Source organism: Aricia agestis, chromosome 10 (genome assembly GCF_905147365.1).
Source record: "Aricia agestis chromosome 10, ilAriAges1.1, whole genome shotgun sequence".
NCBI classification, from domain to species: Eukaryota; Metazoa; Arthropoda; class Insecta; order Lepidoptera; family Lycaenidae; genus Aricia; species Aricia agestis.
In genome coordinates this window covers 3,148,000-3,172,535 of record NC_056415.1, presented here as the reverse complement: position 1 = coordinate 3,172,535, position 24,536 = coordinate 3,148,000, and the positions used below count along the sequence as shown (strand labels likewise).

The 24,536-nt window shown below is 35.2% G+C and overlaps 1 protein-coding gene across 1 annotated transcript in view; it reads left to right on the top strand.

Moving 5' to 3' along the window:
• The first annotated feature begins 496 nt into the window (after nt 1-496).
• Nucleotides 497-24,536, top strand: part of LOC121731352 — a 63,673-nt gene continuing 39,633 nt past the window's right edge. The window contains exon 1 of the mRNA XM_042120753.1: nt 497-616. The gene's annotated coding sequence lies outside the window, so the exon portion shown is untranslated. The remainder of the gene's footprint in view (nt 617-24,536) is intronic.

Below are 24,536 nucleotides of genomic sequence, written 5' to 3'. Positions count from 1 at the left end.
AGCGCCCCCGCCCACGTTCATTTATAACCTTGTTGGACCAGCTGTCATCTGACAATTTCTCCGGTCAAAGTTAAGATTAAAGGTAAAGTTAAAGCTAAATTTAGCCTTAACTATAACCATAACTTTAACCTTAACTTTAACCACGCCTCTGGTGCAATCCACCCTAAAAGTTTTCCCAGACAAAGTTTCATTACTTTACTACTTCCATTTGATATGTCTGTTGTAAATAGCTTGTACGTTGATCCTCGAGATACCTAATAAATGATAGTACACAAAATAATAAGCAGATCTTAGATGAAAGATCAAAAGACTGCCAAGTGCCAACCGGTTAGCCATCTGGGCTTCTATTCTCGGTTTTCCTCGCGAAATTCGGCATCTTATAAACAAATATTCATAATCTAAGTTATCGAGTATAGATTCCCTCAGCTACCTGAAGTGAGGGGAGGGCCGAGTGACCTCGACGCTCGCACTCGGTCCTCAGTCCTCCCAACTCTCCTCCGCCGAGAGGTCGCTTCGTCCCGCGCCGCGCGATCAACAAAAAGAATACAACATTTCTGTATTAAAAAACGTGCTGTGTGTGCTATTATATTCTAGTGAGGTTTGGATTGTGGTGAATGTAAGTATTTTGTAGCGATTTCGGTGCAATTTTATACATTTTGTTTTAAAAGGTCGAAGCTCCCGGGATTAATACGGAGGCTTTTTTAATTCTATTTAAAGTTATGGAGGTGTAATAAACGTGTTTTTGTGCAGTAAATCATACATGTCTTATAATGTGTTTTACAGTAGTGCAAGCGTGGTATACTGCCTGCAGAGCTTAAGCCTCAATGCAGCTTACATACCTACTTCTGTGATCCGCTATTAGACAATGAAAAAGTGTGTTGCAACTGCTTATTGTGTTGATAGTTTACTATTGCAAAATACCTGTTATTGTAGTTACTCAGTTTACATTTTTAATGACGCCGCAATGTGCTTAATCTATGAAGATTAATTGCATAATTAATTAACGTACTTAAAATGTTAAGTACTTATATAATTCATAAAATTAATTGTACCTTTTCGTTATAAACAAGTAGCAGGTGTCTTACAGATATTTAACGTTTATTTTCATATCAATCTTTATAGTTTACTAGACGACGGCCGCAACTCCGTTGCGTCAAAATTAGTTTATCGCGCGGGAACCGTACATTTAACGATACCGAACCGATAAAAGTATCCTATGTCCTTTCCCGGGACTCAAGGTATCTCCATACCACATTTCAGCAAAATCGGTTCAGCGGTTTGGGCGTGAAGAGGTGACAAACAGACACACTTTCGCATTTATAATATTATTAGTATGGATTCTACGAAAGATCATTACAGACTTGCAACCATATCATAGACATTTTTTACATTACAAAATGATACAGAATATCAAGTAGACACCACAGCTTAAGATTTCCCCTTCTTGCGTAGCCCCAGGGTTGGAAAGGCCTCTGTTTGTTTAGATGTTGACGTTGGTACGCCTGACTAAACAGGGTGTATGATAGCGGGGGATATAATAAATTTCACTGCGACTTCGTGTATTGTGCTGTGTGCAGCGAAGTGCGAAGTCTCGAGTATTTGCAAAAACACGAGCTGAAAGTCAGAAAAGCTTTTCCGGCTTAATCATACATTATCCGGCTATATACTATATTACATAAAAATATATCCCACCAAAAACATTTTCATGTAAAAATGTTGCCAAGATGAGAACATAATAGTATAGTTCGTCGTGTCAAAAAGTATTGAGATCTCATGTAGAGCCAAGTTTCTAACCTTACATACTCAACCCTAAATCTAAAAACCTTAATTTTACCCTAAAGTGTCAGCCGCACAAGGAGAATCTATAAACTCTACACATTAGTCAAAATCGGTGGCCTGGCCATTTATCATTACTGTGTATTTTAGTTTAGTTTAGTATTAAGTTCAAAGCCCTGGCGAATAACAAAATGGCCAAGCCACCGATTTTGACTAATGTGTAGAGTTTTTAGATTCTTCTCGTGCGGCTGACACATTATAATATTATTATCAAATATTTTGCTGTGCTTTAGGGTAAAATTAAGGTTTTTAGATTTAGGGTTGAGTATATAAGGTTAGAAACTTGGCTCTACATGAGATCTCACTACTTTTTGACACGACGAACTATACTATTATGTTCTCATCTTGGCAACATTTTTACATGAAAATGTTTTTGGTGGGATTTCATTCCTTTTTGTAAGCTGGTTTATGTTGTTTTTTCTTTTGGTTCATTTTTTAGGGTTCCGTACCCATAGGGTAGAAACGGGACCCTATTACTGAGAGTTCGATGTCTGTCCGTCTGTCTGTCTCCAGGCTGTAACTTAAGAACGGTAATAGCTAAAGAGTTGAAATTTTCACAGATTATGTATATCTGTTGCTGCTGTAACAACAAATACTAAAAACAAAATGAAATTTATATTTAAGGGGGGCTCCCATACAACAAACGTGATTTTTTTGGCCTTTTTTGCTCTATATAAATAATGGCAACAGGTAGGTACTTGATTTTTTCTCAAAGTCCTTAATTATATGTCTACTTTAATATTTAATAATAATATTAAAATAAAATAAAAAATTAAAGGGGGCTCCCATACAAAAAACACAAATTTTTGCCTAATTTTGCTCTATAATGGTACGGATATAGGTTAAGTTGGGTTTGATACTAATATTATGTTACATACCAAATTTCAGCTTTCTAAGACTTCAGGAAGTACCCTAACCGTTTTGATGATCGGTGAGTCAGTGACCAAATTGTGGATTTTTGGACACCTATAAAATCTAAAGTATAATAGCTACGATATTCAAAATTTGCGCATTTAATAACTATACCCATGTCATTATATCTTAAAAATTTCAACTATCTGGCATTATTCAAACCAAAGTTACGAGGGTTCAAAAATACGACGAAAAGTTTCGAGAAAAGGTAGATAGTGCCCTTGCGCGCTTCGCTTGGCTCATCTTGGCGGGGGCACTCCCGTGCCCCCAGATATCACGGTCACAGGATGGTAATATTGTATTCCTGTTTTGGACTTTTCAGAGTAAGAGCAGTTAGAGCACTCAGCACACACATAAAATAAGTTTTTGACCGACTTCCAAAAAGGAGGAGGTAATTCTATAATTGCATCTTTCCTACTTGAAAAAATGCTCCTTCTGTATCAGTACCTAACTCATTATGATAATTACTATACATTTTCTATGAAAGTTGTTAGCTGCCTACCATTATAAAATATTCTTATACTTACCTACGACACGAGCATTTACTCTGAACTCTGAAATCGACTCTAAAATAATACTGCAATATTAGAATTGGTTGCTAATAAGTATCTACTTAATAGGCTAAAAAATAACATTAGCGCTCAGCTGATAAAACCAGTCTACCGAACAACTAACATTCGATACTCGTTTCTATAATGGATTATCTCGTTTTAAATTGGTCACGAGCAAATAGCAACCATTTATCATTGTTAAGTAAAAAATATTCCTCCACTCCAAGCCAACCGTGACTATTTTGGAAATGTTGTGTAAAGTCTGATCCAGTTATTTACGCTTGTATCCTTTTAGGTACTATTACTTAAGGCTTTTGAGTTTTATAATGGCGGCTCTCGACATAGGCGAACGCGTTGGCCAACGCGTCTGCAGACGCGTTGGCCAACGCGTTCGCCTATGTCGAGAGCCGCCATAACAAAATTATCAAAAGAAAGAGTTATTTTACCGACTTGCAAAGAGATAAAACTTAATATTCTGCTGTGGATATTTCTTTTTCGAGATATTTTGCGCTCTTCCATCTGAAACTCTTGTTCGAAACTTAAAAACTAGGCTGCGAGGATGCAAGTTGAAATAATTCGTCGCAAAATTTCGAATATAGTCGACGAAGTTGAAAACTCCATAGTTTTCGTCGCATAAATTCCTCGTCGAACTATTTCATGAAGTGAGCTCATTGTTTCATAATCGTGTGTGGTATTAATTGACGCCAGAATGTGGCATTCCGGAAATACCAGACACTATTAACGCTTGGTCCTTGTACTCCAATTAAAGGGTCAAATATTTAGCTATCTGCTCGATATCTGTGCAAAAATAAAAAAGGTGGTCTAAACTTTGTCAGATTTCTAGCCACATGATGGTCCAAAGTCTAAATTCTAGTCAGAATAAAATAGGCCAAAGCTTATTTTGGGTACTTTCAGAAACTTGGGCATTTTATAAAGCTCGGAATAATTTTATTGCCGTTAGAAAAAAATTAGCAAGCAGACGATATTTTAAAACATGTTTAGAATGGGGAGATTTTTAATAGTTTGGTACTTATTTCATACACAAAATACAAATTGGTATAAGTACTTTACCTATATTATACATCCTACTATTGTTCTGTGCATCCTACTAATATTATAAAGGCTTTCGTTTGTTTGGATGTATGGATGTATGGATATTTGTTACTCTTTCACGCAAAAACTACTGAACGGATTTTAATGAAACTTTCCAATAATATTATAGCTTATACATCAGAATAACGCAAAGGCTACAATTTTAACCGACTTTCAAAATGGGGGAGGTGTTATGTTCGTTTTTTTATGTTCAACGATTACTCCGCCGTTTGTTAACAGATTTTCAAAATTTTTCTTTTGGTATATAGGGTATCATCTCAATTTGGTATTATATTCACAAAAGTGGTGATCTGATTAGGGATCCATAAGTAATCGAAGGAACTCCTCAAAATTTATAGGAACACATGTGGTGACTTCGGTTTCGTGAGAAGTACCTATTCTAAGCATATGCTACCAACAAGTAAAATTTTTCACCGAGGTATACCTGGTATACCGTGGTTCGGAAGGTGCTGAGAGAACTCCTAATTCTTTATAGATACAAGTTTAGGAGTTTCGGCGTTGTTTTAAGAACGGAAAGCATATGCTACTATGCAAATTACATTCATCATCATCATCATCATCATCACTACCATATTATACCATTTCATAGTCTTTTAGATCGAGACTCGAGTTTGTCAAGCGATAATTAAAAAAATTCTTTATTAAATATTATAAACCTGAAGAGTATATTTGCTTGAACGCGCTAATCTCAGGAACTACAGGTCCGATTTAAAAACTTATTTCAGTGTTAGATAGTCATCTATCGAGTAAGGCTATAGGCCAGGGGTTCCCAAACTGTGCGCCGCGGCGCCCTGGTGCGCCGTGGAAAGGCAACGGGGGCGCCGCCGTGAGTTGATCCTCAATCATTATTCATCATCCCACAAATATGATAAAATAATTAAAAATATAATATGAATTATACAAAGCAGGCAGATGATTAAATAATAATTATTATTTACTTGCTTAAACTAACTATAATCATTAAAAGTGTTTATTTATGTATCTTTTTGTAATAGCTACGTAGAGTAGGGCGCCGCCGCGCGCCGTTACAAAATATTGACTAGTAAGTGCGCCGCAGGCTGAAAAAGATTGGGAACCCCTGCTATAGGCTATATATTATCACGCTACGACTAATACGACCGAAGAAACTCAGGAAAATGTGGGAAAAACGGGGGAAATATTAGAAAGGGTTTATCTCACGAACTACTGGAGCAATTTTTATGGCAATATTTGGCACAGATAGACCACGTGAATTATAGCTATTTTTTACGGGAAAATGTACGGTTTCCGTAAAATTCCTAGTTATCGCGGGCGAAGCCGCGCGGGACATCTAGTTCGTCGAGTATATAATATAGAGACAAAATCTTTAAAAAACGAAAGCAAGAAAAATATTCTGCTACTTATACTTATTTGGATAAAGAAAAGACGAGGAATTAATCTTTATAAGAGCAAAATGTAAATACTTTCTCAAAAGCTCTCAACCCAAGTGACTCCGAGATGGGTCCTTAACGAAATGAAAAAAACCTGACAAAACCATACTTCTTTATAAATAGGTATGTTTGTACAACTTTTATATTAGTTTATAATGAATAAACATACGTCAGACATCCTTGTACCAGGGAAAAAGGGTGGTTTATTTTACAGGAGAGATTTTTTAAAGTTATTTGATTTTAAGGTCGTGGTTCTTTACAGTCTGCAAATAATTTTTATTTAAGGATTTTTCATGTTCTTAGGTTTAACTACGCTGCTTTCTTGTTTTGTTATTTGAGAAGTCATTAGAGCATCAACTTTTTCAATATTAGTAAAGTATTTTCTCAATAGTCTAAAGCTAAACAAAACGATCATCAAAACTATTTGCTCACAAAATCTGCCCCTATTTTATAATAACATGGCCGTAGCATGGCCATAAATGTTTTAAGTATGACAGATTTATAACTTGACTAATCTAACACCCTTCCTAGTTCCGAGGCACAAAAAAGGGATATCCCAAACAAACATATCGGTAACAAACTACGCCTTATCATGAACACAAACTACGCCCTATCAGGAACACGCTTGCTTTATACCACTTTGATCCCACTAATGAGAACAGATTATATTTATGGCTGGGAAGCTGAAAAAATATGTTTGGTGTTGTCAGTCACAGATTAAGATAATAAAGGCACAGTTTAGTATGTTTCATATGTACTTATAGGGCTCCTACTTGGAAGTACTATAATATTTTTACTGAACATAATATTATTAGTGTGATTTGTGAATGTGTTACTAGATTTTGAGTTTCAACTCTTCGTCGCGTATCGTCGTATAATGATTAATGTTAAAATTATTATCCACTCTATGGTTCCATGTATACGCACAAATACCACGTCCTCACAGTAAACCGGCGTGAAACAGCGCTTGCGCTGTGTTTCGCCGAGTGAGTGAGTTTACCGGAGGCCCAATCCCCTACCCTATTCCCTTCCCTACCCTCCCCTATTACCTTCCCTTCCCATCCCTACCGTCCCCTATTACCCTATTCCCTCTTAAAAGGCCGGCAACGCACCTGCAGCTCTTCTGAAGCTGCATGGGCGACGGAAGTTGCTTTCCATCAGGTGACCCGTTTGCTCGTTTGCCGCCTTATTTCATTAAAAAAAAACTCTTCGTCGCGTATCGTCGTATAGTGATTAATGTTAAAATTATTGTCCACTCTATGGTTCCATGTATACGTAATATAATTTTTCACACTATGACTATGTCAATCCCATCTTTGGTAGGTGGAAACCTTTCCCAAACTGATCTTTTAATCCTCCCCTTCCATCCTTTCTTGCTCTTGGTAGGATACACGTTCTGTACTTCTTTAGATAACATTTGGAACTTCTTAAATCCGCAACGCAAGTTGGAATTTTAATGAATGTGATATAATTAACATGCGTCGCGAGTGCCGATTGCCTTTCGCAGCGCCTGGGCCACGTGTCACTGAACCAATACAATTGGCCAAAGTCATTTGGAAGACACCACTTCCTGAAGGAGTCATGGCCTCTTGCAAAAAAATGGCAAAAGTAAAAAGTGAAAATAATAGCCGCGCGACTCGCGAGACAAGCAAGTCCCGCTCTAGACTAGGTACATAATTTATTTAGTAAATAGGCTAGATTACCGTGCAAGAATAACAAGCACCGCTTTAGTCTATCCAAATTCCAAATCCATAATAATATTTAATCTATATATATATAAAACTCAAAGGTGACTGACTGATTGACATAGTGATCTATCAACGCACAGCCCAAACCACTGGACGGATCGGGCTGAAATTTGGCATGCAGGTAGATGTTATAACGTAGGCATCCGCTAAGAAAGGATTTTGATAAATTCCAACCCCAAGGGGTTCAAATAGGGGATGAAAGTTTGTATATAATAATTAATAATACTTCTTAACGCGAGCGAAGCCGCGGGCAAAAGCTCGTATTATATATATAAAACTCAAAGGTGACTGACTGACATGGTGATCTATCACCACAGCCCAAACCACTGGACGAATCGGGCTGAAATTTTGCATGAAGGTAGATGTTATGACGAAGGCATCCGCTAAGAAAGGATTTTGATAAATTCCAACCCCTGCATAGTTTTTTATACTTCCTTGGTTAAGAAGAAACAGTAGTTCTTCTTAAAAAACTCTAACTTCTCAATCCTTATCACGACGATATTATGATTTCTATTTTAGAATTGGTTTTTAACGACAAGTAAATAGTGAGGCGTGCAAGATGATGACTGCGCATTTTGACTAAACTAAGAATTACATTCACTCAGCGTTTGCCTCGGTTAATGATTCTCGCATTTAGAGATTTCTTACATCTGCAAATGGGCATGAATTTTTCTAAAAATTTCTTTTTAATTACACAATTCTTTTATTTGTCTAGCATGTAATTGTGTAATTTCTTCGGTGAAGGTAAATCAACAATTTTAGAAATATAATCTGTGTCCTCAAATTCTCTTTCGTTGCTGTTATCTTTTGTGATACTTTTTCTATGTCTTACAGACCTCTATATTTTTTGGGTTTATGAACCTTCGATTCTAGGTACTCTTACTAGTTCCTATTGAACTATGAGATTATATTATAAGTACATTATATTCGTGTTCATTTATTTCCATTTATTAATTAAAAATAACATGTAAAAGTTTATAACATACATATAAATATAAACCTACCTACCTCCTATTTTAACCTTCCTAATCAGTAATCTTATATATAAAAATGGATTTTCAAATGTGTTAGTCGCGCTAAAACTCGAAAACGCCTGGACGGATTGGGCTGATTTTAGTCTTAAAATATTCGTAGAAGTCCAGGGAAGGTTTTAAAGTGACACGAAGTTCACCGGGACAGCTAGTAATACTTATAAATTATAATGCTTTTCTTAATCTTTGTTATTTTTTCCCAATAATATTCTTTCATTGCATCAAAATAGACCGACAGAAGGTCTAAAGGAACTAACCAGTTTATCTAGACAAGTCGGTCTGTTTGAAGTCTAACTTTAGCAATATCTTGACGCCGCTCATAAATTATTATTATGACGTTAGTTAATTTAACTATTGTAATAAGATCGTCTAAGAACAATTCTAATTAAATTTATTTGCTGTTTGAAAATTATAATTAGTTAATGTAACTAATTTACCAGATGCTTTTATTTGCATGGACCTGTAATCTGTACAGTAACGGAATTTTTAAGCACGATTTTTACCTATTTCGACTAGTAGTCTAATTAATTCGAAACTTTGCATAGGTATTAAGAGCCGATGGCAATGCAATAATTTATTAAAATTTTGAAAAAAAAAAAGAAAAGTACTTTTTTAGTTTGTAAAAATATTATTTATTCTCTATCTTTCGAAAACTTTAGTGTCCAGTGAAGGCTCATTAGGTATTAAACAGTTTACAAGTGATGAGTGAAATATTTTAAAATATTAACACTATGCACTGAATAAGAAACCTAAAATGTGTTAAGTTTTATTATTCCCAACGCAATAAAACTCGAAAATAAACGAGCCAAAAGCCATTAGCGAAAACAAAAAAGGATAACTTGTTTTGATTACTTAAGGCTGTAGCTAAACACGGCGAATATAAGCCGACCAGTGTAGCTTGAGCTGTGGTCACAACATGGCTTCCCAAACTTTTTCTGTGACACCCTTGGCCTCCCACTCTTCGCAACAAGTTCCTGATAGATTGACCTCTACAAATTTAAGCATTTTAAAGAGTAAATCATAGCAGATACAAGTTGAATTAGTTATGTTATTACTTATTACTAACTAGTAACTTGCAATAACTATAATTAAAAAATATATTGCTTATTAGTTACTTATTCCAAATATATTTTTTGGCAACAGCTTGAACCCCAGTTCGTGAGAAATTGATAAAAAAAGAACTTTTCCTTTCTTTACCTCCTACCTATAGAATAGGTGCCATCAGTTATGACTTATGACTCTATAATACATCTACCGCACTCATAGACGAATATTAATTACAACAGTAATTAAATGAAGATTGTGGCAAAAGCCCCAAATATTATTTGTGAAAATCTGCATTCAATTGAAGTTCCATCATTAAATATCTTTAAGTGCGGTCGTATTATTGTAAAAGTTTCGACTAACTTCGTTGAAGACAATTAATCTTGTGTAGTTCGTGTGGCTCCTGGGTAAAATATTACAGGGGCCAGTGCGTTTATGTGGCCCCTGGATACCCTAGGGCGTCGCGATACTGTTTGAGAAGCCCTGGTATATTGAGGAACCGGTACTGTTGCTAGCGGGTACAGCCCTGGACCACGTGGCTCTATAGAAACTGGATTATACGCTTTGCGAAATATTGTATTCGTGTTTTCTTTGGAGAGATTGATTACGTTTTATATTTACTTTCAATATACCATACATTGAAAAGGAAAATCACCAAACGGTTAAAAAAACATTTTTGATATTGTATCTGTTCACCCTTGTATTTTTATTCACCCCATTTTCTCGTTATGTAAAGTTCTCTGAATTTTATACGATGTTCACATTGAAATAGTACACAGTAACAATCTATAGTTATTAACATTTAAATAACAATAATTTACATTAAAAATAATCATCGATAAGATTCGCCTTGTGATGCATTTTCAACATTCTAATTAGCGTTATTTTTTATGAAAAATTGAAAACATAATAATTATATTCTTGTTAACTTCTAAGGGCTGCGCTGACGCAAAATGCTAGTTATTATTATAATTTTTTGATGATAACAAAATTATCATCATCACAGACGAAAGCTTTTGAAATGAAAGTAGCTCCATCCATGCGTTATATATCTGTGTTTGAAAGTACCGGAGTGCGGCGCGGCGGCCGACTTGACAATGACTCATTGTATTGGTCAACATAGATACATAGATATACGCATGACGCACTGCACTGTGAATCAGATGCTTTTTGCAGGTAATTCAAGTGCTGCTTATTAGTTGAGTTGTCCGGAAAGCAATTTAAATGTCTGCCATTTCACAGTAGGGTTGTAGATTGTAGAAGAAATATTTCCTAGAGGTAGACATAATTATATAGGTATCTACATCTTAAAGTATAGTAATTTTGTTTTTAGCTTTGTCTATTTTATATTGAAAAGCAGAATTTAAAAATTTACTAACATCATGATAATAAAGTTTATGTTATCTTTCACTTAAGCATACTAGGAAGAGTTGTTTAGGTCAGTAAGTTTGAGTACAGGAAGATAATTGCCTAACTTACAACATCTAAGGTCTTACCTGTGTTACATAATGCTTACATTAAAGCCTAAAGTTATCTGTCTTATTATGTGTCGGTGTATTGCATTATTGTCTTGGTAAAAGTCGGCAGCCATATTTTCAGACTATTTCACGAACTAAATAGCGTCTTATACGTTTAGAAGCAATTTTTTAGGTAAAGTAAGGATTTTTATCCCTTTCTTTCTTAGTAATATTTGTTATATATTGCGTTGGGTTCATAATCGCAAAATCAGTGCGGCGACAAAGTTTTTTTCCACAAAAACTTGCAAAACAACAAACCGGTTGAAACTCGTTCTGAAAATTTCGAATTGCAATTAAAAATGCACTTGTGCACTCGATATCTTATCATCAAATCGTTAATTAGTTAAATGAGCCTTAACAATCGAGATTCGGAGAAGCTTATAAATAATTTACTGAAAACTTAACAAGCAAAAAGTTATGAAAATTTGGTATTTAATGATTAGATTGCGAAGGTGCTGAGAGAACTCCTTTGCATTGCTTTAAGAACGGAAAGCATATGCTGCTTATGCAAATTACATTCATCATCACTACCATATTATACCTTATAAAGTTATATGCATCCCATGATTATGAGCCTATTATGACCCATTGGTACTTTTCATAGACATTTAGATCAAGATTCGATTTTGTCAAGCGATTTAAAAAATATTTATTTGTTTGATTGAACACGTTAATCATAGGAACTATTGGTCCGATAAAAAAATATTTTAGTGTTAGATAGCTCATTTATCAAAGAAGGCTATAGGCTATTTTATCACGCAAACTAATAGGACCGAAGAAACGGAGGAAATGTGGTTAAAACGGAAAATTATTAGCAAGGGTTTATCCGAACTACTAAAGCAATTTTGTATGTTATTTGGCACAGATATAATAATAATAATAATAGCTCCCACACCGATTTCGGTGACGGTGGCCGGTTTCATTGAAACCAGGCCAGCTACGCAGGAGTAATTTTATAGTGCCCAAGTGTGTGCGCAGTACACAAGAGCACTCTCTAATCCTTTACTCTCATAACCCAGTGGGACGGAAGACCGACACGACTGGCGAGAGATCTGGCGCAGGACCGACTTTTTACATGCCCATCCGACGCATGGATCATCTTACTTGTCAGACAATCAGGTGATCAGCCTGCATTGTCCTAACCAAACTTGGAAATAACATGTTTCCAATGCCGGCTCTTGATATAGGCGAACGCGTTGGCCAACGCGTCTGCAGACGCGTTGGCCCAATGTGTAGAACGGGCGTTCGCGCGTTGGCCGTAGGTATTTAGACGTTGGCCGACGCATCTGCGAGCTTGCCGCGCGGGTCGGAAATGTCGGCAAAAGATCAAAGGACATTTGTCGCAAGCTTCGCGCTCCATCCACACATAGGCCGCGCGATCAGTTTGCCCGGAGTTATAATTATGATAATTATTATAATATGTAATAATTTTTGTATGTAATAATTTAATAAATAATAAGTAGGTAATAAAATAATTACTTATATTATTTTAATATTATAAAATATTATGTAAAAGTGAGTTTATTTCTTTGTTTGTTACGTTTTCTCGCCTTTTATTTATTTATTTCCAGAATACTCTTTAAAAACTTTTTCTTGTCCACATTTACAAAGTAATTATAAGCTGTGAATAAATAAACAGCTGCAGCTGTTAGCGACTAAACATCCATTTTGAATCCGTCCGCACATTGGCGCGATCCAAAGCATACTGAACGACCTTCCTATGTGTGGATTACTCACAAACGCCGTTGCAAGCGCACTGCCAACGCGTCTGCAGACGCGTTGGCCAACGCGTTCGCCTATATCAAGAGCCGGCATAACGCGGGATTCGAACCCACGACCTCCGAGTCAAGAGCCGCGCTCTGTACCACTAGACCACGGAGGCGTTCATGGCACAGATATAGAGTAGACTACGTGAAGAGAGATAAGCTATTTTGTTGCGAAAAAATGTACGATTTCCGTAAAATTCCTAATAATTTACGCGAGCGAAGCCGCGTGGGACATCTAGTTTATAATATAAAGTAAGATAAATTTGGCTCAAGGGCGCAAACTATAGTGCGTCAAGAAAGTGAAGAAATTAAAAAGTGGCAACATTGCGAACATGTCGCGAACTTTGCGAGTGTGGATCAGTAAATTTGGCAGAATGCGCGACAGCACGCCGCGGTCCGCGGCGTGCTGTCGCGCGCGAGTGTGGATCGGCAGTTAGAATTTAGTGGCTTGACTCTTGAGGGTTTAAAGTTTTCTCTTTAATTTAAAATATAAAGTGGCATTGATAATAATAATTGTAACTATTATCAATGGCTCTTATTTTTATCCATCCGTAAAATTATGTTTCTTTAGAAAAAAAAACCCTGAAATCAAAAATGTACTAGCCATATTATATTTTTTTAATCAATAAAAAATGTATTATGGTTTATTATAATCTTTATTGGCTCCGGCATTATCTACACCTGCACCCGTAGCATGGCTACAGTGGAAATACGAAAGTATAGACAAACATACTGCGGCTAACCGCGATCGACAAAAAGTCAAATATTATAATGCCGCTTTATGACATAGACTATGGTCCTAAAATTCAAATAAAATCCTACTTTATGACGTAGACTATAGTCTATGTCATAAAGTGGTATTTTAATTGAATTTTTGTCGATCGCGGCTAGCCGCGGTAAAAATCGGAACGGCACTTTCAATTTATCTCCGCTGTTTGTCTATACTTTCGTATTTCTACTGAAGCCATGCTATGGGTGCTGGTAGCTGAGTGCATTAGCACTCGGGACATTTCAAATATTTCTGTGAGTGCAATCAATACATACTATAAATTCTATAGACTGATTAATTCTACTAGATATCTATCTTTAAGCTCTGAGCCTATGACTAATAAAAATCCTTTTTTTAAACAGGATGCAAGGCAAAGAATTCACTGATAACATAGATAAGACAAGCTCCTATTATTAGCACATCCATAGTTAGTGCTCCCAGACGTCCCGTTCTAAGTCGGTACAAAATGTTCTACATTCTCCGTCGTCTCAGCGAGCATTCTTCGTAAGGTCAAGAACCTATCTCTATGGCTGCACCTCTGATGAAATTTCTACGGTGTCAGGTGACATGAAAGTATGAGTACATGAGTCGCGATAAAAAGGCCCAGAGACATTTACTTAACTTTAATTTAATCAGAGCTTTGACAATTTATGGGGAAGTCAACATAATTATATTCATTTTAATTAATTTTAAGTAACCATCAAATCTCTTTGTATATTGTTTACTTGAAGTTTTTTTTACCCAAAGGCGTGTGGTTAGGGCTAGGCATAGAGTATCATAATGAACCCTTACACTAACCTTACTTTAACTATCTAATACAATAAGGGCCTGTTTCACCACTTACTGCAGATAAGTGCCAGATAGGCTATTCACAACTTATCTGACAGATAGAGTATGGAGAATCAGTCATATAAGTTGTGGATAGCCTATCCGGCACTTATCAGTAAGTATTGAAACAAACCCTTAGTGCAACATCCTGAATTTTTAGCTGTGATTTTTGTGAAAAACTGCTCTATCGTAATTATTAAATTGCTCACAGATTTGTGAAATTTCAAAATGCGAGACACGGTTTACGCACAGTTGTTTTGTTGCAACTTACGAAATTAAATAAATTAATTATGCAACTGATATATTAATTGTATTTATTATGTAACAACCGTTTTATGTAGGTTAGGTGCACAATGCAATTGATAAGTGTAAAGTGGTAAAGAACAAAGAAATAAAAAGAGAAAGAACTGAAATAATTTGTTTGTATATGTATGTATAGGTAATTTTTTTTAATGAAATAAGGGGGCAAACGAGCAAACGGGTCACCTGATGGAAAGCAACTTCCATCGCTCATGGACACTCGCAGCATCAGAAGAGCTGCCTTTTAAGAGGGAATAGGGTAATAGGGGAGGGTAGGGAAGGGAAGGGAAGGGAATAGTTGAGGGTAGGGAAGGGAATAGGGTAGGGGTTAGGGGATTGGGCCTCCGGTAAACTCACTCACTCTTTTTTTTCTGTGAGAACGTGGTATTTATCCGGTCGAGCCGGCCCATTCGTGCCGAAGCATGGCTCTCCCACGTATAAATTGAAGTATGTTTGCCTAGAGACATAATAATAGTGTAGATAGCCCGCATGCGATATGGCACATATTGCTTCAGAATACATCATTTAGAGATTAAAGCGTACGTTTTGTATTAACTAAATGACTCGGTGATCTTCGTATCACTTTCCTCCTACTATAAACCTTCCCTGAACTTCCACGTATATTTCAACACTAAAATTTGCCAAACCGGTTCAGCCGTTTTCGAGTTTTGGCGAGACTACCAAAATTTAAAATTAAATTTTATTTGTATTTTAAATAACTACAAATTTGTTCGGAAACGACTAATGCTCGTTTTTACCAATCGCACCGTAACGTTTGGTTTAAGAAGATATACCTATATATTAGGTTTTCATGCATGTACATAAACATATGACATACATGGATGAAAACCTTATATAGGTATTAGGTATATCTTCTAATGAATATAGTGTAAGGACTTAGTTGACATAGGAATTGGTGAAAACTGAATAAGTTTCTTATCTCTAAACGATCGCACTGACGGCAAAATATATCCCATTTTAGCGTCAGTGCGCAGTTGGTGAAGATGGGCATTACGGCATTTTGCCTTATTAGGGTTCCGTACCCAAAGGTTTTACCCTTTGGGTACGGAACCTTAATAAGGCACGGGACCCTATTACTGAGATTTCGATGTCTGTCTGTCTGTCTGTCTGTCTCCAGGCTGTAACTCAAGAACTGCTATAGCTAGACTTCTGAAATTTTAACAGATTGTGTATATCTGTTGCCGCCATAACAACAAATACTAAAAATAAAATAAAGTTAATATTTAAGGGGGGCTCCCATATACGAAACGTGTTTTTTTTGGCCTTTTTTGGTCGTAATCAATAATGGTAATCGTATAATCAAAAACAGTTAGTCACTTGAAATTTTCAGAAAATCATTAAGTAATTATATTTGTAATAATTAACAATAAAATTAAAATAAAGTAAATATTTAAGAGGGGCTCCCATACAAAAACACATTTTTTTGTCTACTTTCACTCTATACCGATTACCGGTACGGAACCTTTCGTGCGCGAGTCCGACTCGCACTTGGCCGATTTTATTAAATATGCGTAACAAACTAATGTATCTAATTATAACCATCCTTTTATTCGTTAAAGGCTTAATATTGACCAAGGAGATAGAGAGCATAGGCAGAGTTTGGTGAATACTATTAATTCCTGCTTTTCCATCTTATCTACCCAATTATCATTATACCCAATCATCTTATTAAACTAGTTATTAGGAGATTTGGTAGTAGGTAAGTCTACTAGAGTTCGGTGCGCCGTGAAAAATTGCCTAACTCTAATTGTTGCTATTATTTAGGTATAGGTTGTTCCGAGGTCACAGATAAACGTAACGTATAACACCTATTATTATCTCAAATGAGTGTAATAATATGCAATAGGTAGGTTTGTACTTCGTAGTGAAAAATATTGAGTTTCTTTTCGTAGAGTCCGGTGCTACGTATAATGTCTCCAAGCTCTACAACTTTACGGCTACGTTTCCACCTGAGCTGAGCTAAGCTGCCTTGCGAGGACTGGTTTTTAAGAACCAATAGAACTCATTTAGCGCACCGATTCTATTGGTTCTTGTAAAACACATTCCTCACAACGCAGCTTTATAAATAACTCAGCTCCGTTGGAAACGCAGCCTACAACTTGTTTACATTTTTGGGAAGGGTGATATCTTACCTGGATGGAAATTGGTAAAAGTTAAGACGGTGGCAGACTTATAATATGAAGTATTAGCTCCCTCTCTTTCTAAATTGCAGCAAAAGTACTTGCGCTTACTATTTCTGCCGGCACTTTTGGAGTGTAAACCATTGTTTTCTTTATTTTGTTGGTCAGGCTTTATTCGGTCTATAATGTGCAATAAGCAATAATAATTCGCTCACGTCGAAATGGCGTGGCGACCCGATTTCTACAACATCTGACACCCGGTATCAGGTGGCGGAGTACTCGCGTTACGTTTTCTACTCACTTTTTGTTTCGTTCGAGAAAATTCTGCATATTGCAATAAACCTTAAAGATACTGAAAGCCTTAAACGATAACTTAATTGCAAAACAAAGGCGGTGTCTTCGTTATTTTGTCAGGCACAGCCTGTAATTTTGCGCTGAGTACTATTCTTTCTTTTTAAACTTTACTATTATTGCCTGATTCGTGACTACCGAGCTTTTTGTCAGGAGTCAACAAACAAAGTATCTTTCCAACAGTAATTGTTTTGACGTTGTTGGTCGTTACCCTAAAAGTGCAATAAATATTTTAAATATTGCTGTAAAAGTTTACAAACGTGAATATCTTTCAAATTTTTGTTACGTTACGAATCTTACTGTACTTACGTTTAATGTTTAAATTTTTCAGAATTAGTCAGTATAAAGGTATACCGTATATGTAGTTTCAGTAAATATGTAGGTAACATATAAAATAATAAAATAGGAAGTAGGAAGGTCCTAATAAAAAAAAACATAATATGAAATTGAATGCTACTTCAGAACATAATAGTAACTTTAATGGTTTTACTTTTACCTTAATTGATATTTTCTGTACTTGACACACGCTTCAGTATTTATTAGTTGGGAAAATTCCATTGTTTAAGGTTTTTGCTATCAAAGTAAGTAAGTAATAACTTTCATACCGATTATATAAATATTTATTAGATTTTCTTATAATAACATCATAATATATATTGTACCTTAGACTAATGCCCATATTCACCAACAACCCTCTAAAGTCTAACACATCCGCGATCCGCCAACTGTTTTGACGGTTTTTAGGCTCGTGTATCTCAGAAACGTTTTTACAATCACGTATGTTTTAACCATATATTGACTTTATGGTTTTAACTAAGCTGTTTCGGGCAGCTGATAATGGGCGCTAGGAGCTATGCGTTTTACTTTAGGGATAGGGAGCGGTTGGTGGAAACGGGCATTACCTCTCTACATAGTATTCATAATTGGTTTATTTGCTCAGAGTATGGTACAAAAAGTAATGCAAAAAGTATGGTATAATACAAAAAGTATGGTATAGTAGGTATAGTACTTGTTATTTTCATTTTACAATTATAGTAAGAGGTTAGATTAGTAAATATTTAGAGATTAGTTTCACGACTAGGAAAATGTTTTACGCGGATTATAGTTTTTACGGATTAGTAGATTATTATTATCTAAAGTAATCCCTCTCGATAATAGGATAAAAGTAGTACATAGTGGATTTCTATTATCCTATTATTACAAAAATAATGTTTTCAAACCATAATATTTTATTCGGCTTATGCTTGTCATAGGCATATTGTAGAAGTCAAGTGTCAACACGAAATAATTCTAATCTTTGAACTTTGAAGAGACAAAAACAAATAGGCAATATCGCCTATATAATATTAATAACTATTATCGCAGAATAGATAATAGTACAATTACTATTATGCAAACTGTATTAGCTTTTATCCGCATCTTCGCTGCTCTTTTTCGGGATAAAAAGTACATTAAATTTTTTACCGTAAATTTTTTGATTCTGCGAACTACTTTTACAAAGATAAAAACCTATAAACTCTTATAAACTGTTTTTAGACTCGAGTCGTATCGAGTTTCGGCTCATAAACAAAAAAAAAATGTTTTTGTTTTGTTTTAAAATAATATCATAATCCTTGCACAGTTACAAGATGCTAAGACACGTTTAAGGAACAACTGTCCAACCTGTTTAGTGTTAGACCAGTTTTAAAAGCGTATTTTGTTTTAAGTATGTAAATTAATGATAATATTATGATCACGTTTTGCCTTTTCAACAGTTTTTTATTATATACCTATTTATATGCACATTTGCGAAATTAAGCAATACTTACCGCATTTAATGTTCAAGATTGGAACGATATTCAGGTTGTTTATTATTTAGTGACTTTCATATTCAAATAGAATTATATTAATATCTATTAGTTTTATTATTTTCATTATTTTGTTAAATTTTACGGCAAGTTCCAACCGCTTTATAATAATCTAACATGCATGTAACACTTTATAATTGTGACGTGGGAGAGCCATGCTTTGGCATGAATGGGCCGGCTCGACCGGAGAAATACCACGGGCTCATAGAAAACCGGCGTGAAACAGCGATTGCGCTGTGTTTCGCCGAGTGAGTAAGTTTACCGGAGGCCCAATCCCCTACCCTCCCCTATTTCCTTCCCTACCCTCCCCTATTTCCTTCCCTACCCTCCCCTATTCCCTTCCCTACCCTCCCCTATTACCCTATTCCCTCTTAAAAGGCCGGCAACGCAACTGCAGCTCTTCTGATGCTGCGAGTGTCCATGGGCGACGGAAGTTGCTTTCCATCAGGTGACCCGTTTGCTCGTTCGCCCCCTTATTTCATAAAAAAAATGCATAATAATTATGACCTAACGAAAAAATAATGTGATCTTTTTTAGAGCTAGCTCGCTTACCCTATTGACGATATTTCCAATGACAATTTTAATTTTAAAGTCTCCGCAAACGATTTTTATGTGGAAAGCTCCCCTACATTTTTACCCAAAATTATAGATATTTTTTCGTCTAAGCTGTATGAAAAAGTTTATTCAAAAAGATGTCAATGATGGGAACATACAATTTATATAAAATTACAAGTCTTTATATTTTCAAAAAAACAATTACATAAGTACCTGTTAATATGTAACTTGTATGCCATACACGTTTTGCCAAATTCGTTTATAATTAATGACTTTCATATCAGTGCGTAAGAGTGGTAAAAGGTATAATTATACTTACTGAAAAGTTAAATTTTAAGGATAAACGCACACACACCGGAGCACACGAGCGCGATTTTTTTATATATTTGAGTTTTTAACCGACTTCTAAAAAGGAGGAGGTTATATGTTCGGCTGTGGATATTTTGCTAAGCTATTTTGTATAATATTTTTCTTCTAACGAAAAATAAATAAAACATGACCAAAGAGTTATCTTTTAACAGTTACCAAAATTTGCCTACGATTAAGAAAAAAAAAACTCTTGATCAACCTCAACAAACATAAATAAAAATATTCTATTATTTTTTCTGAAATGCTACCCAAACGTCAAACTATATTACCCTGTAAAGGACCCTGTAAACGATAAAATTGTTTGTCAAACTTTACGTGTTTATCAAACAATTTGATAGTATACAGTTTTGTTTGAAGCGTTTGTCAAACAATCTACGTGTTTGAGCTGTTTGAAGCAAATTTGGATTGGCGTAGCGTTTGACAAACGTGTTTAAACGTGTTCCGCTGTATTTGTCTAACAAGATCTCATGATCTCAAACCGATTCTAGCTAATTGTTAGACAAACTTGTATGATGCATGTTTGTTCGTCTGTGCTGCTGTTTGATGAAAACGTAAATTTCATCAAACAAGTTTGTCAAACAAATTTGGTCGTTTACAGGGTACTTAACGATCAAATTGTTTGTCAAACTTTACGTGTTTGTCAAACAATTTGATAGTGCACAGCTTTGTTTAAAGCGTTTGTCAAACAATCTACGTGTTTGAGCTGTTTGAAGAAAATTTGGATTGGCGTAGCGTTTGACAAACGTGTTTGATCGTGTTCCGCTGTATTTGTCAAACAAGATCTCATGATCTCAAACCGAATCTAGCTAATTGTTTGACAAACTTGTATGATGCACGTTTGTGCGTCTGCGCTGCTGTTTGATGAAAACGTAAATTAGATACATCAAACAAATTTGATCGTTAACAGGGTACTGCCTCTGTTATCGACAGGATTTTAAACTCTTTTTAGGTTAATTAATGCCTACAGCCTAATGTAATTAAATAAACGAAGTAATGTCAACGACATTGCTTTAGGTACACTAGAAATTCCTAGAAACAAAAACAAAGACGAGAACTAAACAATTTCAGATCTAATTTTATAATAGCTTATTAAATAAATGTTTACCTACCCATAACCTTTTTTAAGATAAAAACCTGATTTTAATTTACAAACTACAGTTAAATTGAGGAAATATATTTTATATTTTACGTATAAAACAGAGATAATCGTCGTTAAGTATCAATAAAATATAGCCAATGCCAATAATTTTGTCACAACGCAAAGTTCGCGAGGAAAAAAGTTTATTATTGTGTTTAATCCTTGATTAATTTTGATTGTATTAGAATGGCAAGGTGCCTGTTAAGTTTTTCACGCCTTTTTCTTATCAGGCTGTGGTTTTACTTCAGTAGATCAGTGATGTAAAATAAAATGAAATGTAGAATAATTGAAGACATGAGTGGATGAAGCGTGTAAGTAGCAATTTGAAAAAAGTCACTTTTTTGCATAAATGGAGGTTTTAAAGCCAGAAAAATGTTTTGAAAAAAAAAACTGTATAGCTAGATATTAGCCTGATGATGAAGTAGGTAAGTTTCAAGGTTTGTTCAAATTATAAGGGAAAAAATTAGTAACGGCTCTTATGTTGTAAAATGTTAGTTACCCGGTTTATCCACTCATGTCTTTAATTAATGTACTCAATTAAAAACGAATAAAATATTAGTAGATGTTGTTGCCATGACAAGTTTGACAAGTTTCATCAAAGTCGGTACAGAGGTGTAAGTGTAAAGATTGAACAGAATTGCACCAACTTACTTTATCTACAGGGTGTAACAAAAATAAGTGATAATACTTTAAGGTGTGTACGTGTTCCTTGTAGAGAACTCCTTGTAGTAAACTCTCTATAAGGAACACATACACACCCTAAAGTATTATCACTTATTTTTGTTACACCTTGTATAAAGAACTGCAACTTTAACCATAACTACAGTGCAAAATGTCAAATCTTTGGTGAAGAACGACAAATTTAAACGATAACCATAACCGCTTATGCTTATATCGATTTTTTTTTTAAATGTACTATGGCTCAAAGTGTTAACAATAACAAATATTTTTCCTTACGATTTTTACGGACAATTAAATTATTTATATTATTTAATCCCATTAAATGTAGCTTTAACAAAAAAACTAACGCAAAAGACATCTATTAAATTCTGTGGCCAAAGTTAAGGTTAGCCTTAACTATAACCATAACTTTGACCATAACTGTAACTATAACCACGCCTCTGGTGCAACCCACTCTTATAGTATCAGTACCTATGGATTGACTTTTATTGTCTTTCATTGTTCGTGTTAATTTGCGATACAGAATTTTCTCAGATTTGCATGACGCACGCAATAGTTTTTGTTTATTTAACTTTTGCAAAGGTCAATATTTACCTTATAGAATATTATAACATTTGACAGAATTACCTAACCGGTTTTGTACCGCTACCAAGTTTGGTGGGGTAACCTACATGGGCGGATATAACAGAAGACACACGTGTACGGTTGATAACAAATGTTACCCTCTAACTAAACCTTATCACAAAGAAATAAAGTTCAGAAGTGGTAAAACGGATATGTCTTGAACTGTACGTGGCGCTTAATTTGTAGACAGCACGTATTTATTATCCATATCCTGTATGTGTTAAATAATACTAAATGCCAGTTACCATTATTATCAAGACAATGACGTCTGTTAGTTTTTTTTTATTTAGAAAATGTTTACATTTGCAACTTATTACAAACTACATAGATCAGGGGTTCCTAAATTTATTTTGTCTACTGCCCACTTTGAGAGCAAATTATGTTTTAGCTCCCCCTTTGTTTCAATTTAAAACGCATCCCGATGAAATACATCACCCCCAAGCCCCCCAATTTTTTTCTGGGTCCCTTTAGACCTTCAGCGCCCACAGGGGGGCGTTATCGTCACTTTGGGAAAGACTGAACTAGATGATGCCTGCAACTCCGATGCGCTAAAATTGGTTTATCGCGCGGCAACTGTACATTTTTCCTGGATATTAAGTATCCTAGATCCTTACCCGGGAGACACAACTACAGCAAAAGATAGACAGAACACTTTTGCATTTATAATATTAGTATGGACTGCTAAACTTTTGCAACAATTGCCGTTTATCTCAGCTCATAACTGAGCAACTCTACAATATTTCTAACTTACGAAATTCTTGCGTTGCAGCGTTTCTGTATGTGACCTGACCCTAAGCTGCACGCGTCGAAGGATCTAGAGTTTCTAGAGCACAGCCTCTTCGGGCGGAACGTCTATTGTTACCGCAGCCTTGCGCCTTTCACTCGCCAATTTATAATTGGCCGATGAGCCATCGCCCATGGCCAATGAAAATTTTTGTCACTTTTATATAGTCCAGACATCTGATTAATTAAAATAAGTACCTACGTCGCTCATTAATCTGAGGTATAGCAAAACATCTTTCAATACAGAAAAATCCAATAGCTATCTAAATTAACTTGGAAAAGGTTTATGTGAGCAAGTATGAGTTAACAATGTACTCAGATTAAAATATATAGATCTTTTTTTTTTATTTTGTTAATTCCAAAGAAGTTATATAGGTAGGTATGAAAAATTTAAATATTTGCAAATGATTTTGCATAATGCCCTTATTCACCAATCACCCTAACACGTTCGGGTGCGATTGGTGAAAACGGGCGTTTGCCGTTGCCTAAATTCAAGTTCATACGAGAGTAAATAAAAAGTTTTAATTACTTTATAAAGAGCAAAGTCCAAACTTAAAATAAAATTTAAAGGACCAAACTGACAACTTTTTCGTAAAATGGCGTCGAAGTCGGTGCACTGAAAATATGCAATTTAAAAAATTGATCTCTTTAATTAAACCTCTTTTACTGGCGTCTGTAAGATTAAGTAACTGTTTATACCAGCACTTTAACGAAATGCGAAAAAAAGTGTAATTCAAGATTATTACCATCACCTACTAAGTTTAATACTTAAAAAATTATTAATAAGTCGGAGCTCTATAGTGTATAAAAATTTAAGAAGATATTCCATATCTTTATATTGATTAATGTTAACTTAAAGGTACTTAAATTTATTTAACAAGGATACGACTATGCAGTAGTGTGTATCAAAAATTCAAAACCAAAACCTCTACTTTCAGCTCTAAAATAATCACGTTCAGCCAACAGTTTTGTGGTGATAGCCGATTAATTTATTATAAATTAATGAAACTGAAACTGAAGTCCACACGACTTCAGTTTCAGTTTCATTTTAAATAAAACTGGCCAAGTGCGTGTCGGGCCACGCGCAATATAGAGTTCGCAAATTGAGATTAAATATTTGTATGGTCAATGAATGTACATTTATAACGTGTTTTACACTACTAACAACATCATCTCAGTTACTGTTCAAAGGAATTTGAACGAAGAGTTCCTCTATACTTCGC